Genomic DNA, 14,611 nt, shown 5'->3' with positions numbered 1-14,611 from the left:
TCTGTGTTTATGTCCCTCGGTGGTATGATTATTGTGTTAGTGTTGTGTGGATGTTGTTGTATTCCCTGTATTAGATCTTTGTTAAACAGGGTAATTATCACAGCAATTGAAGGAAAGGCTCCCCCGCCCTATCAGATGGCACAGATGGAGACAGAAACCATGGCTTTGGCAAGAGGGGAAGACTATGCATCGGAGAGCGAATGTGACGTATAGAACTGGTTGGTTGGTTGGTCTCATTTTTATGAGACCAAAAGGGGGACTTGTAAATATATGGCTTACACAAAAAAAACTGAAGGCTGGCTGCGACTGTGAATCTCTGCAGCAGTCAGAAGCCTGTGAAGACGCTGTTTAAGACACGCAGGAGGCGGTCACATGACATTCCGTTTCGCGCCCGGAAGAGTGCGAGGCGGTCACGTGACATTCCGTTTCGCGCCCAGGAAGTGGGCCCAAGAGGTCACGTGATGATCCGTTTCGCGGGCAAAAGAAGCTCACGTGGGGTCGGACATCTGGGAATGCGAGGAGGCGGAGAATGGAGTCAGATCAACAGCCAATGAGAAGATAATTCTACCTCAGTGTGTGTATGACGTCTTTTATTGTATAAAAGACTGGGGCAGGGACAGAACGAGGTCTTACTTTTTGAACTGGCACACGTGGTAGTTGGTCAGGGAAAAAAGGGTTAGACCCAGAGCTCTGAATGCTTTGTCCCCTTACTGTTTAAAATAAATCAAGAGTGTGAGACTGAATATCTTCTCCTAGTGCTTCATTTAAAAGAACACGCAGGACGAGGCTCACACATAGGAGAAAGTAAATTGGTAGATTGAGCCAAGGTCTTACAGGAACAAAGCCAGAGTGCTACTCATGAGGGATTTTAACGTGAACACAGATTTAGAGGGAGTCAAGCATTTGTCAGAAAGGTAGTGCATGTCTGGTGTATTGCCGGTACTGTTTCTCACTGCATTATGTCCTATATGCTTCATGTGGACAAGCAGTATTGGGTTTATTAATGAGTAATGAGATGGAATTAATGAGTGAGCTAGTTGTGCGTGGCCACTTATCATAGAGCGATGATAGCACTATCAAGTTCAAGGCAGTGTTTGAAAGCACAAAGCATGTATCTGCTGCATTTGGGAACGAACTGGGACAAGTGATGGGCTTGTTAGTGGGTGAACATTTTGGTGATGGTGACCACAATTCTGTGACTTTCAGCTTGGTTATGGAGAGATAGAGGTGCGTGCAACAGGGTAGGTTTTACAATTGGTGGGAAGGGTAAATACAATGTTGTAAGACAGGATCTGAGGAGCATAAGTTGGGAGCATAGGCTGTTAGGGAAGGATGTCGTGCAAATGTGGAACTTTTTCAAGGAACAGATACGACTTGTCCTTGATATGTATGTACCTGTCAGGCAGGAAAGAGATGGTAGTGTGAGGGCACCTTTGTTGACAAGGGAGGTTGAATGTCTTGGAAGGAGGAAGAAGGAGGCTTACATAAGGATGAGGAAACAACGTTCAGAGAGCGTTGGAGGGATACAGGATAGCCAGGTGAGAGCTGAAGAAAGGGAATAGGAGAGCTAAGAGAGGGCATGAAAAGTCTTTGGCATATAGGGTCAAGGATAACCCCAAGGCCTTTTATGCGTATGAGAGAAACAAGAGAATGACGAGAACGAGGTTAGGTCCGATCAAGGACAGTAGTGGGAGACTGTGTATTGAGTTGGAAGAGATAGGAGAGGTCTTGAATGAAGGCTTATGGTGTATTAGCGTTCATTAGCAGAGGGATTGAGTTCAAGAGTCGTGAAGTGATGTTGCAGCTGTACAGGACCTTGGTTAGGCCACTTTTGGAGTACTGTGTGCAGTTCTGATCGCCTCACTTTCGGAAAGATGTGGAAGCTTTGGAGAGAGTGCAGAGAAGACTTACCAGGATGTTGCCTGGAATGGAGAATAGGTCGTACGAGGATAGGTTGAGAGTGCTAGGCCTTTTCTCATTGGAACGGCGAAGGATGAGGGGTGACTTGATAGTGGTTTATAAGATGATCAGAGGAATAGATAGAGTAGACAGTCAGAGACTTTTTCTCCTGGTACAACAGAGTGTTACAAGGGGACATAAATTTAAGGTGAAGGGTGGAAGGTATAGGGGGATGTCAGGGGTAGGTTCTTTACCCAGAGAGTGGTGGGGGAATGGAATGCACTGCCTGTGGGAGTGGTCGAGTCAGAATCATTGGTGACCTTTTAAGCGGCAATTGGATAGGTACATGGATAGGTGCTTAAGCTAGGACAAATGTTCGGCACAACATCGTGGGCCGAAGGGCCTGTTCTGTGCCGTATTGTTCTATGTTCTATGCTGCTGGAGTTGGAGAGTTCGGAAAAGCCGCCTTGACTGAGATGAGGCAGAGACCGTCCACAATAAGGTGGGAAAATCTGCTGATGGCTAAAAGAACTGAAGATGACGGGAGGATGTTTAAAGAAACATTGAAGACAATAGGAAACCAGTTGATACCCCTGAGAGGGAAAGCTCTGCTTCACAGAAGAAAACAGTCATGGACAAAAATATCAGCATAGATCCTGCTGATTGGGAAAGATCCAGAGAGCAGGAAAGACACAAAGCAGACCACACCTGGAGTACTGTGTACAGTTCTGGTCTCCAAATTTGAGGAAAGACATTCTGGCTATTGAGGGAGTGCAGCGTAGGTTCACGAGGTCAATTCCTGGAATGGCAGGATTGCCTTACGCTGAAAGACTGAAGTGACTGGGCTTGTATACCCTTGAGTTTAGAAGACTGAGAGGGGATCTGATTGAAACGTATAGGATTATGAAAGGATTGGACACTCTGGCAGGAGGAAACATATTTCCGCTGATGGGGGAGTGCCGAACCAGAGGACACAACTTAAAAATACGGGGTAGACCATTTAGGACAGAGATGAGGAGAAACTATTTCACCCAGAGAGTGGTGGCTGTGTGGAATGCTCTGCCCCAGAGGGCAGTGGAGGCCCAGTCTCTGGATTCATTTAAGAAAGAATTGGATAGAGCTCTTAAAGATAGTGGAGTCAAGGGTTATGGAGATAAGGCTGGAACAGGATACTGATTGGGAATGATCAGCCATGATCATATTGAATGGCGGTGCAGGCTCGAAGGGCTGAATGGCCTACTCCTGCATCTATTGTCTATTGTCTATTGTCTAAAAGAGCTACCAAAAGGAATTTTGAACGGAATCTTTCCAGGGACATCAAAATCAAGAAGAAATGTTCCGCTGGCCTAAAGGGAAAGCGGGTGATCAAGAGAAGGTGGGGGCATTGTAAATGGCAGAGATGTTCCATCATTACCCTTACCTCAGTATTTTCAGTAGAAAAGGAGGATAGCTTGCCAGAAGTCCCGGTGAAATGTACTGTGGGATACAGGTAAATTAATGTTACTTCTGCAATTCCATTTTACAAAGTAAAATGAACTCACACCAGTGTGTAATTGTTTTACCCACGAGCTGAGTCAACAAGAATGGAAACGATGTGGAGGAAATATATAATTGTTTTTGTATTAGCTAAAATTGTATGTTAGAATGAGATGTGCCAGTAAAACAATGGTAGACATTATCAGGAAAAAGAAGAGAAAGAGTAGTAGAAGCCACTAACAAATTATTGAATTTCCTGGGTCAGCAGGGACTGAGAGTATCTAAAAACAAACTACAATATGTGGAGCAAGAAGTGAAATACTTGGGACATTTAGTTAGTGAGGGAAAGGGAAAGATAAGCCCGGAACGGATAGAGGGAATACTGGGAATGCCACTGCCCAGCACTAAACGGGAGTTACGCAAATTTTTGGGTCTAACGGGATATTGCAGATTGTGGATTGATTCCTATGCACAGAAGACTAAGAAATTATATCTCAAACTATTAGAGGGGGAACCAAAATGTCTAAGTTGGGATGATGAGGAAAAAGAACTAGTTGAGAAACTCAAAAGAGATCTGATCCATGCCCCTGTGTTAGCCTTACCTTCTCTAGATAAACCTTTCCACCTCTTTGCTACCGTGGATAAGGGAGCAGCTTTGGGAGTATTGACCCAGAGGTGGGGAGGAATGAGACAACCAGTAGCATATCTTTCGAAGCTACTGGATCCAGTATCCCGGGGGTGGCCTGAATGTGTGCAGGCCGTGGCTGCAACTGCACTGTTGGTGGAGGAAAGCAGAAAGCTTACATTTGGGGGAGCCCTAATAGTAAGCACTCCACACCAAGTGAGAACAATCCTAAACCAAAAAGCTGGGCGATGGTTGACAGACTCACGGATTCTGAAATACGAGGCAATATTAATAGAAAAGGATGATCTAGTGTTGGTCACTGACAATTATTTAAATCCAGCTGCCTTTCATTGGAAAGGGGAAGGAGACTCTCCTCAGAATCCAGGGCACGATTGCCTTGACATTATAGAATACCAAACTAAGGTCCGCATGGACCTGAGAGATGTTCCACTTCATGCAGGGGCTAGACTTTTTATAGACGGATCATCCCGGGTGACTGAAGGGAAAAGACATAATGGGTATGCAGTCGTAGACGGGGCAAACAGTAGTGTGGTGGAGGCAGGACGGTTGCCAAATGGGTGGTCAGCTCAGACCTGTGAACTCTATGCATTGGAAAGAGCCCTTAGGACATTAGAGAATAAAGAGGGAACAGTATACACTGACTCTAAATATGCATTTGGTGTTGTGCACACCTTCGGTAAGATATGGCAGGAACGACGGCTGATCAATAGCCGAGGGAAAGAATTAGTCATGAAGAATTGATTAAACGAGTCTTGGAGTCCCTATTACTTCCCTGAGAAATAGCAGTAGTGCATGTAAATGGTCATCAGAAAGGAAATGAACTAGAAGTTAGGGGAAATGGATTAGCCGATGAAGTGGCTGAGGAAGCAGCCCTGAACCCACAAGAAGTGGTGATTCATTCCCTAATACCTACTGTCCCAAGTCCGAGGGAAGCTCCTATATTTACTGAAAGCGAAGAAAATGAATTGAGAGATTTAGGGGCTGTAAAAACAGCAGACGGGCATTGGATGTTACCTGATGGAAGGAGAATGTTAAACAAAATGATGATGGGAGAGATTATGGCTGTCCTACAGCAAGGCAGCCATTGGGGAGTACAAGCAATGTGTGATTTAGTTCTTAGGGAATATGGATGTAAAGAAATATATACAATTGCTAAACAAATATGTGAGGGATGTATAATATGCAGAAAGGTAAATAAGAAAGTCTTGAGAAAACAGACCCCGGGAGGAAGAGACCCAGGATTGAGACCTTTCCAGAGTATACAAGTAGATTATACTGAACTCCCCAGGGTAGGAAGACTAAAATATATGCTAGTCATAGTAGATCATCTATCTGGTTGGGTTGAGGCATACCCCCTAGCTACCATCACTGTGAGTGGAGTGTCTAAAACAATATTGGAGCACATAATTCCCCGATATGGGCTCGTGAACCATATTGATTCCGACCAAGGAACTCACTTTACCTCTAAAGTGTTACGGGGGTAATGAAAGGGTTGGGAATTTCCTGGGAGTTCCATACTCTGTGGCACCCGCCATCATCGGGAAGGGTTGAGAGAATGAACCAAACACTCAAACGACAGCTCTCTAAATTGATCATAGAAACCACACTCCCTTGGACCAAATGTTGACCTATAGCTCTCTTGCGAGTACGAACAACCCCAAGGAAAGATTTGGGACTATCCCCCTATGAAATCTTATTTGCATTACCTAATTGGGAACGAATGGAGAATTGCCAATTCCCGAAACTAAAGAGTTGTTCTTAAAGAAGTATATACTGTGCTTGTCCTCCTCTTTGTCTTTCCTCAGGAAACAGGGTTTATTGGCACAGACTCCACCCCTTGAATTCACCGTTCATCCCATCCAGCCGGGCGATTGAATCTCAGTAAAATCATGGACAGAGACTAAATTGCAGCCGGACTGGGAAGGGCCGTACCAGGCTCTTTTGACGACCGAAACGGCAATAAGGACGGTGGGGAAAGGCTGGACTCACTACACTCGGATCAAAGGGCCAGTGGAATCTCCAGTTGAGGAAGAAGTCTGGATAGCCGAATCAACGCAAGACCCGCTGAAACTCAGACTAAAGAGACTTTGAGTAACTGATTTTACAGTGGCGATGCGAGCGTGGGATTATTTCTGTAAGATTGTATATTAAGTCTTTTTTGTGCTTCAGCATGATGTTTAGAATACTGGGAATGCTGCTAGAATTATGATGCTAGCCCTTTTAGTATTGGGATTTCGTCAAATATCATTTTCATATGTATTATTAACGGTTCCTGAATCTGTTAATCCACAAGTAATAGACGCTGATGTATGCAGCTGAGTAAATTGTGGGGATGTAGTAATCAGAGACAGTACCGCAGCTCTGAGATACATCTAAAGTCCTATGGGGATGGCCTTGGGGACAGTACTTAGTATAATGGTCTCGTCACAGTACAACGGGCCCACTTCCGACCAGCTCGTGATTGTCCTGATAAAAAGTGTAACCCAATATACCTAACGATAAGGAAAACCACATGGCATGAAACAATCCTGGGGGGGGCACCTATGAGATACAATGAAATGAAACGTTTGGGATAGAAATGAAAGCAAATGGGAAGGATTTCTTGGGCTATTGTTTTTGAATTAGTGCAGGACAGGGAAAACGGGTAGAACTACTGGGTAAGAAGATACAATCTTTCACCCCTCCTGATGATCCTAAAGTAGTAAAATTTATAGAGGTAAAGGACTTGAAACAGACCATTGAAATAGAAACTGGGTACGGGGATGCAAATGCCTGGGTTGAATGGGTAAAGTATACTGTGAAAAGTCTGAACAAAAGCAATTGCTCTGCATGTGCCTCCGGTCGGCCAGTGGCCCAGGTGGTTCCCTTTCCGCTCGGGTGGAAGCGAGACAGGAAGGGCATGAAATGTATGATAGCCCTGTATCAGGATGAGACTGCATGGAATGATAGGAATTGTACCTCCCTATCTCTGATGTTCACTCCCTTGGAGAAGAAAGATGCAAAAGATCCCCCCCTGTTTTCTGCCGCAGTTGGAAATCACACATCGTGTGTGTGTAGACGAGGTACAAGTCGGTCGAAAGATTTGGGGGAGCAGAAATTATGTACAGAAATTAAGAATGTTACCGAAACGGAGAAGGGAGGGAACTACTCAGCATTGAAGGTTCCCCGAGCGGATCTGTGGTGGGACTGTGGAGGCAAAATATTGAGACCCACCCTCCCTCCAGATTGGAGAGGGATATGTGCAATTGTACAATTGGCAATTCCATTTACCCTGGCATTTGAGAAGGAGAAGATGGGAGGGAAAAAGGGAAGGGGTAAGAGATTACTGTTAGACACTTCTTTCGATGATAGGATTTATCTCGATTCGGTAGGAGTCCCTAGGGGGGGTACCTGATGAATCCAAGGCTCGTAACCAGATTGCAGCAGGCTTTGAGTCAGCTCTCTTCTGGTGGGTAACAATTAATAAAAATGTAGATTGGATAAATTACATTTTCAATAATCAACAGCGATTTATACATTATACAAGAGATGCGGTTAAAGGAATATCAGACCAGCTTGATGCGACCAGTACGATGGCATAGGAAAATAGAATGGCCCTTGATAGGGTTTTAGCAGAAAAAGGGGGTGTGTGTGTGTGTGTGATGTTAGGAGGAAGCTGTTGTACCTTTTATTCCTAATAACACTGCACCTGATGGTTCAATTACTCGGGTCTTAAGAGGATTGACTACCTTAGCAGAGCAATTGGCTGAGAATCCAGGAGTAGACACATCTCTCACAGGATGGCTCGAGTCCTGGATTGGAAGGTAGAAGGGGATGGTGGTTTCTATCCTTACTTCCCTGATAGTAGTAGTCGGGGTATTGGTGGCCATTGGCTGTTGTATCATACCCTGTATACGAGGGCTCACCCAAAGACTGATTGAAACAGCCTTGATGAAACAGGTGCCCCTAAAAGAAAAATGCAGAAGATAACAAAGAGTAATTAAAAGAAAAGGGGGAAATTGTGGGATATAGGTAAATTAACGTTACTTCTGCAATTCCATTTTCCAAAGTAAAGTGAACTCACACCAGCGTGTAATTGTTTTTGCCACGAGCTGAGTAAACAAGAATGGAAACGATGTGGAGGAAATATATAATTGTTTTTGTATTAGCTAAAATTGTATGTTAGAATGAGATGTGCCATTAAAACATTACGGACAAATAGATAAGATGTTGTGAGGGGATGAAGTTAAGCTAGGTACGCCTGTACAAACAGTAGGTATAAACATCTGCTTCCCACTTTTACAAAAACACAGGAACAAACCCCAATTAAAAGGGTCATAGGGATCAGAACGGCCTTGGGAAAGGCACAGATGAAGGGGGTAGATAATGATGAAGAAAGAATATGCCTAACAATGACCTACAGCAGGATGAAGTCAAACAGGCTTGTGAGGCCAGGAATAAGCATTTTGTCACAGACAAGGCCGGATAAGGCAAGAGATAAACGGGGTAATGGGGGCCGGTCTTAGGGAAGTGGAAGATGTAAGCAGGGGAGGAGCAATGTAAAACAAAAGACATCAAATCATACATAATATTTATATGAATTCAACTTGGTGTGTATGTCCTCTACCTTATAGGCAGTGGACATCTCACCCACTTGCAAGTGTAAAATAAAGGACACTGCTGATTCAGATTTTGTCTCGGACTGCAATTATTGAGGTGTGTGAGCTTTGTTTCTCACAGGACCAAGGGCCAGAGGCTTGTATATGAAGTTGGGCAAGAGCTGAGCCATGATGTTTGAATGGAGGCAGAGGTTGTAGGGGCTAAACAGCGTTGTGGTGTGTGTATGTTGCTGTGGTTATAATTTGGAAAGGAGTTTATTTGTGAAGCAGTTTGGATGGGCATGTAATGAAATGGAGTGGAGTGAGTGTGAAAGAGTTGATCCTGTTGTGTAATAAACGTGTGTGTGTGTGTGTGTGTGTGTCTAGGGTGAAGTAGAGGAACTGAAGATGGAGATGGGAGAATAGAAAGGCAAAGGAAAAAGAAATGTTTTTGTGCAGTATGATTGAATGGCAAAATGTTGTTGTAAATGCAGCAGTGTGCGCCTTTAAGGAAGCAGAAATGGAAGCAGTCTGTGCCTACGGCCATACTAGTCTGAAAACGCCCGATCTCGTCTGATCTCGGAAGCTAAGCAGACTCAGGCCTGGTTAGTACTTGGATGGGAGACCGCCTGGGAATACCAGGTGCAGTAGGCTTTTGCAGCCACCAGAGGTTGCTCACAGCTTGGCACTCACACACTCCCATTCATCAAGCAACGTCCTTTTAACTACTCACTCAGTCTCTCGGCCTCACTTTTTCTTGCCCAATTTCATTGTTCAACTTCTTCCCCCAATACACAAACACATCATTACTGCTTGAGATTGGAGCAAACGCACCTGGAACACCAAAGCAGCAAGTATTTTATTGAAGAGCACAAACCGTGGTTTTTATTAAGTGATGCCTCACTTTCGGTGATCACACTTCCCTGATCGCTGTCAGCGTTCCCCTGTTTTCTAACAATCGTCTAACTAGTGGTGTGGATAGGGTCTGAAAGCAACAACGTTGTGGTGAGGGCTTGTCAGGTGAAGGGTGTTTTACAATATCTGCACTCACCGGTCGAGTTCATACAACGGTGGATCGATATGGTTAAGGCAGGAAGAATGGGTCAGCAAACACAGCAAGTTCAATCCTTGTAATGATTATTATTACACATCAGCAGCAAATAATAAGATAAGTGTAAAGAGGGAGTATTTAAAATGCCAGGTACAAAAATCAAGGCTTATTCTCTAACATCCAAAGCCTTCACAAACAGATCGGCCTAATAATGGCACAAATGGTGATGAATATTTCGATCTAATTGACATCACTGTGCCTTAGTTACAAGTTGACCAAGGTAGAGAAATAACATTTCCAGAGTGCAGACTATTAACAATAGTAAAGTGGGATTTGGAAAGAGGAGTCGCCCCTGACATTTAAGGATGACAGAAGGACATTAGTGAGTAAGGATATTACTTTGGAAATCTTAACCGTGCACTAAGATAATCATACCATTTGAAGGCACTGTCAAGATGCTTTCAGGAAAGGGAACTCCTGTTGGACTAAATGCAAGAGAATGTTGTGTTCGTTAACAGTCGGGTGGATAAAGGCAGAAGCAATAGGTGCCAATGACTTGGATTTTCAGACTGTATTTCCGATAATTTCAGACTGAGATGAGGTGAACTTTCGACAGTTATTGTGTTGTTAATCTTTAGAATGATATTCTCCAGAGTGTGGTGTGGGTTCTACTGTTGAGGAGACTTCAGTGTCAGTGGATGGGGTTTTGATATCTCAGGGAATTCTGAAAGGGAGGTGCAGTTGAGGTGGATCGATGGTCATCAGTTTGAATGGTGGAGCTCTCTGGTGTGAGATATTGACCGCGGAGAGTGTGCTGCAGATTGAGCAAAGCAAAAGGTGGTCTCCAGAAGGATAATTGTGAAGACCGAGGTTATAGGATAGTGGTATAGGACGGATATGGAAAATGGCAGAGGTGGTGGAGTAGCCTCCATGATGAGAAACAAAATTCTGTCAATGATGAGGGAGGACATAATGAAGGAAACGCATTCAGTGGAGACCGTGTGGGTGGAACTGAGGAATAGTCGAAATCCTAAAATTGTAATAGGTGTTATGTACAGACCGCCTGGTAGCAGCTCTGAAGTCCTGGATGGTAAAAATGCACAAAACTAGGCAATATGTAACAAAGTAAAAACCATGACTGCAGATGCTGAAAACCAAATACTGGATTAGTGGTGCTGGAAGAGCACAGCAGTTCAGGCAGCATCCAACGAGCAGCGAAATCGACGTTTCGGAGGAGATGAAGGTGATAGGTCAAGGAGGAGAGGGTGGAGTGGATAGGTGGAAAAGAAGATAGGCAGGTCGGACAAGTCCGGAAAAGTCAAGGAGACAGTGCTGAGCTGGAAGTTTAGAACTAGGGTGAGGTGGGGGAAGGGGAAATGAGGAAGCTTTTGAAGTCCACATTGATGCCCTGGGGTTGAATTGTTCCGAGACGGAAGATGAGGCGTTCTTCCTCCAGGCGTCTGGTGGTGAGGGAACGGCGGTGAAGGAGGCCCAGGACCTCCATGTCCTCGGCAGAGTGGAAGGGGGAGTTGAAATGTTGGGCCACGGGGCGGTTTGGTTGTTTGGTGCGGGCGTCTCGGAGATGTTCCCTAAAGCGCTCTACTAGGAGGCGCCCAGTCTCCCCAATGTAGAGGAGACCACATCGGGAGCAACGGATACAATAAGTGATATTAGTGGATGTGCAGGTGAAACTTTGATGGATGTGGAAGGCTCCTTTAGGGTCTTGGATAGAGGTGAGGGAGGAGGTGTGGGCACAGGTTTTACAGTTCCTGCGGTGGCAGGGGAAAGTGCCAGGATGGGAGGGTGGGTCGTAGGGGGGTGTGGACCTGACCAGGTAGTCACGGAGGGAACGGTCTTTGCGGAAGGCGGAAAGAGGTGGGGAGGGAAATATATCCCTGGTGGTGGGGTCTTTTTGGAGGTGGCGGAAATGTCGGTGGATGATTTGGTTTATGCGAAGGTTTGTTGGGTGGAAGGTGAGCACTAGGGCCGTTCTGTCCTTGTTACGGTTGGAGGGGTGGAGCCTGAGGGCGGAGGTGCGGGATGTGGACGAGATGCGTTGGAGGGCATCTTTAACCATGCGGGAAGGGAAATTGCGGTCTCTAAAGAAGGAGGCCATCTGGTGTGTTCTATGGTGGAACTGGTCCTCCTGGGAGCAGATACGGCGGAGGCAGAGAAATTGGGAATACGGGATGGCATTTTTGCAAGAGATAGGGTGGGAAGGGGTGTAATCCAGGTAGCTATGGGAGTCGGTGGGTTTGTAAAAAATGTCAGTGTCAAGTTGGTCGTCACTAATGGAGATGGAGAGGTCCAGGAAAGGGAGGGAGGTGTCAGACATGGTCCAGGTAAATTTAAGGTCAGGGTGGAATGTGTTGGTGAAGTTGATAAATTGCTCAACCTCCTCGCGGGAGCACGAGGTGGCGCCAATGCAGTCATCAATGTAGCAGAGGAAGAGGTAGGGAGTGGTGCCGGTGTAATTACGGAAGATCAACTGTTCTACATAGCCAACAAAGAGACAGGCATAGCTGGGGCCCATACGTGTGCCCATGGCTACGCCTTTGGTCTGGAGGAAGTGGGAGGATTCAAAGGAGAAATTGTTAAGGGTGAGGACCAGTTCGGCCAAACGAATGAGAGTGTCAGTGGAAGGGTACTGTTGGGGACGTCTGGAGAGGAAAAAACGGAGGTCTTGGAGGCCCTGGTCATGGCAGATGGAGGTGTAGAAGGATTGGATATCCATGGTGAAGATAAGGCGTTGGGGGCCGGGGAAACGGAAGTCTTGGAGGAGGTGGAGGGCGTGGGTGGTGTCTCGAACGTATGTGGGGAGTTCCTGGACTAGGGGGGATAGGACAGTGTCGAGGTAGGTAGAGATGAGTTCAGTGGAGCAGGAGCATGCTGAGACAATGGGTCGGCCAGGGTGGTCAGGCTTGTGGATCTTGGGAAGGAGGGAGAACCGGGCAGTGCGGGATTCCCGGACTATGAGGTTAGAAGCTGTGGATGGGACATCTCCTGAGGTGATGAGGTTCTGTATGGTCTGGGAGATGATGGTTTGGTGATGGGGGGTGGGGTCATGGTCGAGGGAGCAGTAGGAAGAGGTGTCCTCGAGTTGGCGTTTTGGCTTGAGCGGTGTAGAGGTCAGTGCGCCAGACTACCACTGTGCCCCCTTTATCCGCTGGCTTAATGGTGAGGTTGGGACTAGAGCAGAGGGATTGGAGGGCTGCGCGTTGTGAGGGTGAGAGGTTGGAGTGGGGGAGGGGCGTCGACAGGTTGAGGCGGTTAATGTCCCGGCGGCAGTTGGAAATGAAGAGGTCGAGGGCAGGTAATAGGACAGTGCGGGGTGTCCAGGTGGATGCAGTGTGTTGGAGGTGGGCGAAGGGGTCTGTGGAAGGTGGGCGGGAGTCCTGATTGTGAAAGTAAGCTCGGAGGCGGAGGCGACGGAAGAATTGTTCAATGTCACGGCGTGTATTAAATTCATTGATGCGTGGACGGAGAGGGATGAAGGTGAGTCCTTTGCTGAGGACTGATCGTTCGTCCTCAGGTGAGTGGGAGGTCTGGAGGGATGGTGAAAACTCGGCAGGGCCGGGAGCTGGGATCTGGTTGGGCATGAGCTGGGGTAATGTTGCCCTCGGGGTTCTGGGGTGTGGGGATAGTGACAGTGGGGTCTGTGGGGGGCGTGTCAGCAGAATGCAAGTGAGTGGCGCTGGTGGGGGTGGAAGTGGTGGTGATCGTGGCAGTAGGGGTGGCGGAAGTCACTGAGCATGTGGCATCAGCGATGATGTGAGGGGCGGAAGGGGCTGTGGGAGTGGCCATGATGTGGGCGGAAGTGACATCATCACTCAGCGTGGGGGTGGTAGCTGCGTCAGCCGCATGGCTAATGGCGTTTCCGAGGCCAGGGGAATCTTCTGGAATGTTTGAGGAGCGCTGGTTATGGAGGTGGGTGGATAAAAGTTTGTTGTACTTACAGTTTTTGATGTTTGAGATGGAATTGAAATACTGTTTGTTGAGAGTATGAATTCTCCTGAGGATGTAGTACAGAGTGGGTCCTTTGCAATTCTGAGAGAGTGTGGCCCTCAGCTGAGGCAGGGCTGACTGGAGAGAGGTTAGGTGACGGCGCATTGCTGTAAGCGTGGAGCGGAGGATCTTAAAGGAGAACTGTTGCTGGTGTTTTTGAATCTGGAGTCTGTACTGTTTGTCCTGTTCGGGTCCGAACTCTGCGTGTTTAAAGGTGGTCTGGAGTCCATGTGGGATGAGTTGGTTACGGAGGCATGCACTGAGGAAGCAAATGTGGCTGTGGTACCGAGTTTGTTTCACAACATGGTTGAAGAGCTTCAGAGCAGAGGAAATGACCTGGGAGTTGCAGTGGGAGAGGACCTCCCAGAGATTCTTGTAGAGAGAGGAGGAAAACTTCTTCAAGGCAGGCATCCTTGCAAGAGGATTCGCAGTAGGGTTAAAATCAACAAGGTAAAAACAATGACTGCAGATGCTGAAACCCAAATACTGGATTAGTGGTGCTGGAAGAGCACAGCAGTTCAGGCAGCATCCAATATGTAACAAAGCCAGAGTGCTACTCATGAAGGATTTTAACGTGAACACAGATTTAGAGGGAGTCAAGCATTTGTCAGAAAGGTAGTGCATGTCTGGTGTATTGCCGGTACTGTTTCTCACTGCATTATGTCCTATATGCTTCATGTGGACAAGCAGTATTGGATTTATTAATGAGCAATGAGTTGGAATTAATGAGTGAGCTAGTTGTGCGTGGCCACTTATCATATAGCGATGATAGCACTATCAAGTTCAAGGCAGTGTTTGAAAGCACAAAGCATGTATCTGCTGTATTCGGTAACGAACCGGGACAAGTGATGGGCTTGTTCGTGGGTGAACATTTTGGTGATGGTGACCACAATTCTGTGACTTTCACCTTGGTTATGGAGAGAGATAGGTGCGTGCAACAGGGTAGGTTTTACAATT

The 14,611-nt window shown here is 46.5% G+C and overlaps 1 non-coding gene across 1 annotated transcript; it reads left to right on the top strand.

The window, feature by feature from the left end:
• The first annotated feature begins 9,133 nt into the window (after positions 1 to 9,133).
• On the top strand, positions 9,134 to 9,252 carry LOC140491719 (5S ribosomal RNA). The gene has a single exon (XR_011963390.1). It is a non-coding gene; the product is annotated as a 5S ribosomal RNA (ribosomal RNA).
• The last annotated feature ends 5,359 nt before the right edge of the window (positions 9,253 to 14,611 follow it).

Source organism: Chiloscyllium punctatum, chromosome 19 (genome assembly GCF_047496795.1).
Source record: "Chiloscyllium punctatum isolate Juve2018m chromosome 19, sChiPun1.3, whole genome shotgun sequence".
Taxonomy (NCBI): domain Eukaryota; kingdom Metazoa; phylum Chordata; class Chondrichthyes; order Orectolobiformes; family Hemiscylliidae; genus Chiloscyllium; species Chiloscyllium punctatum.
This window is presented reverse-complemented; position numbering and strand designations above follow the sequence as displayed.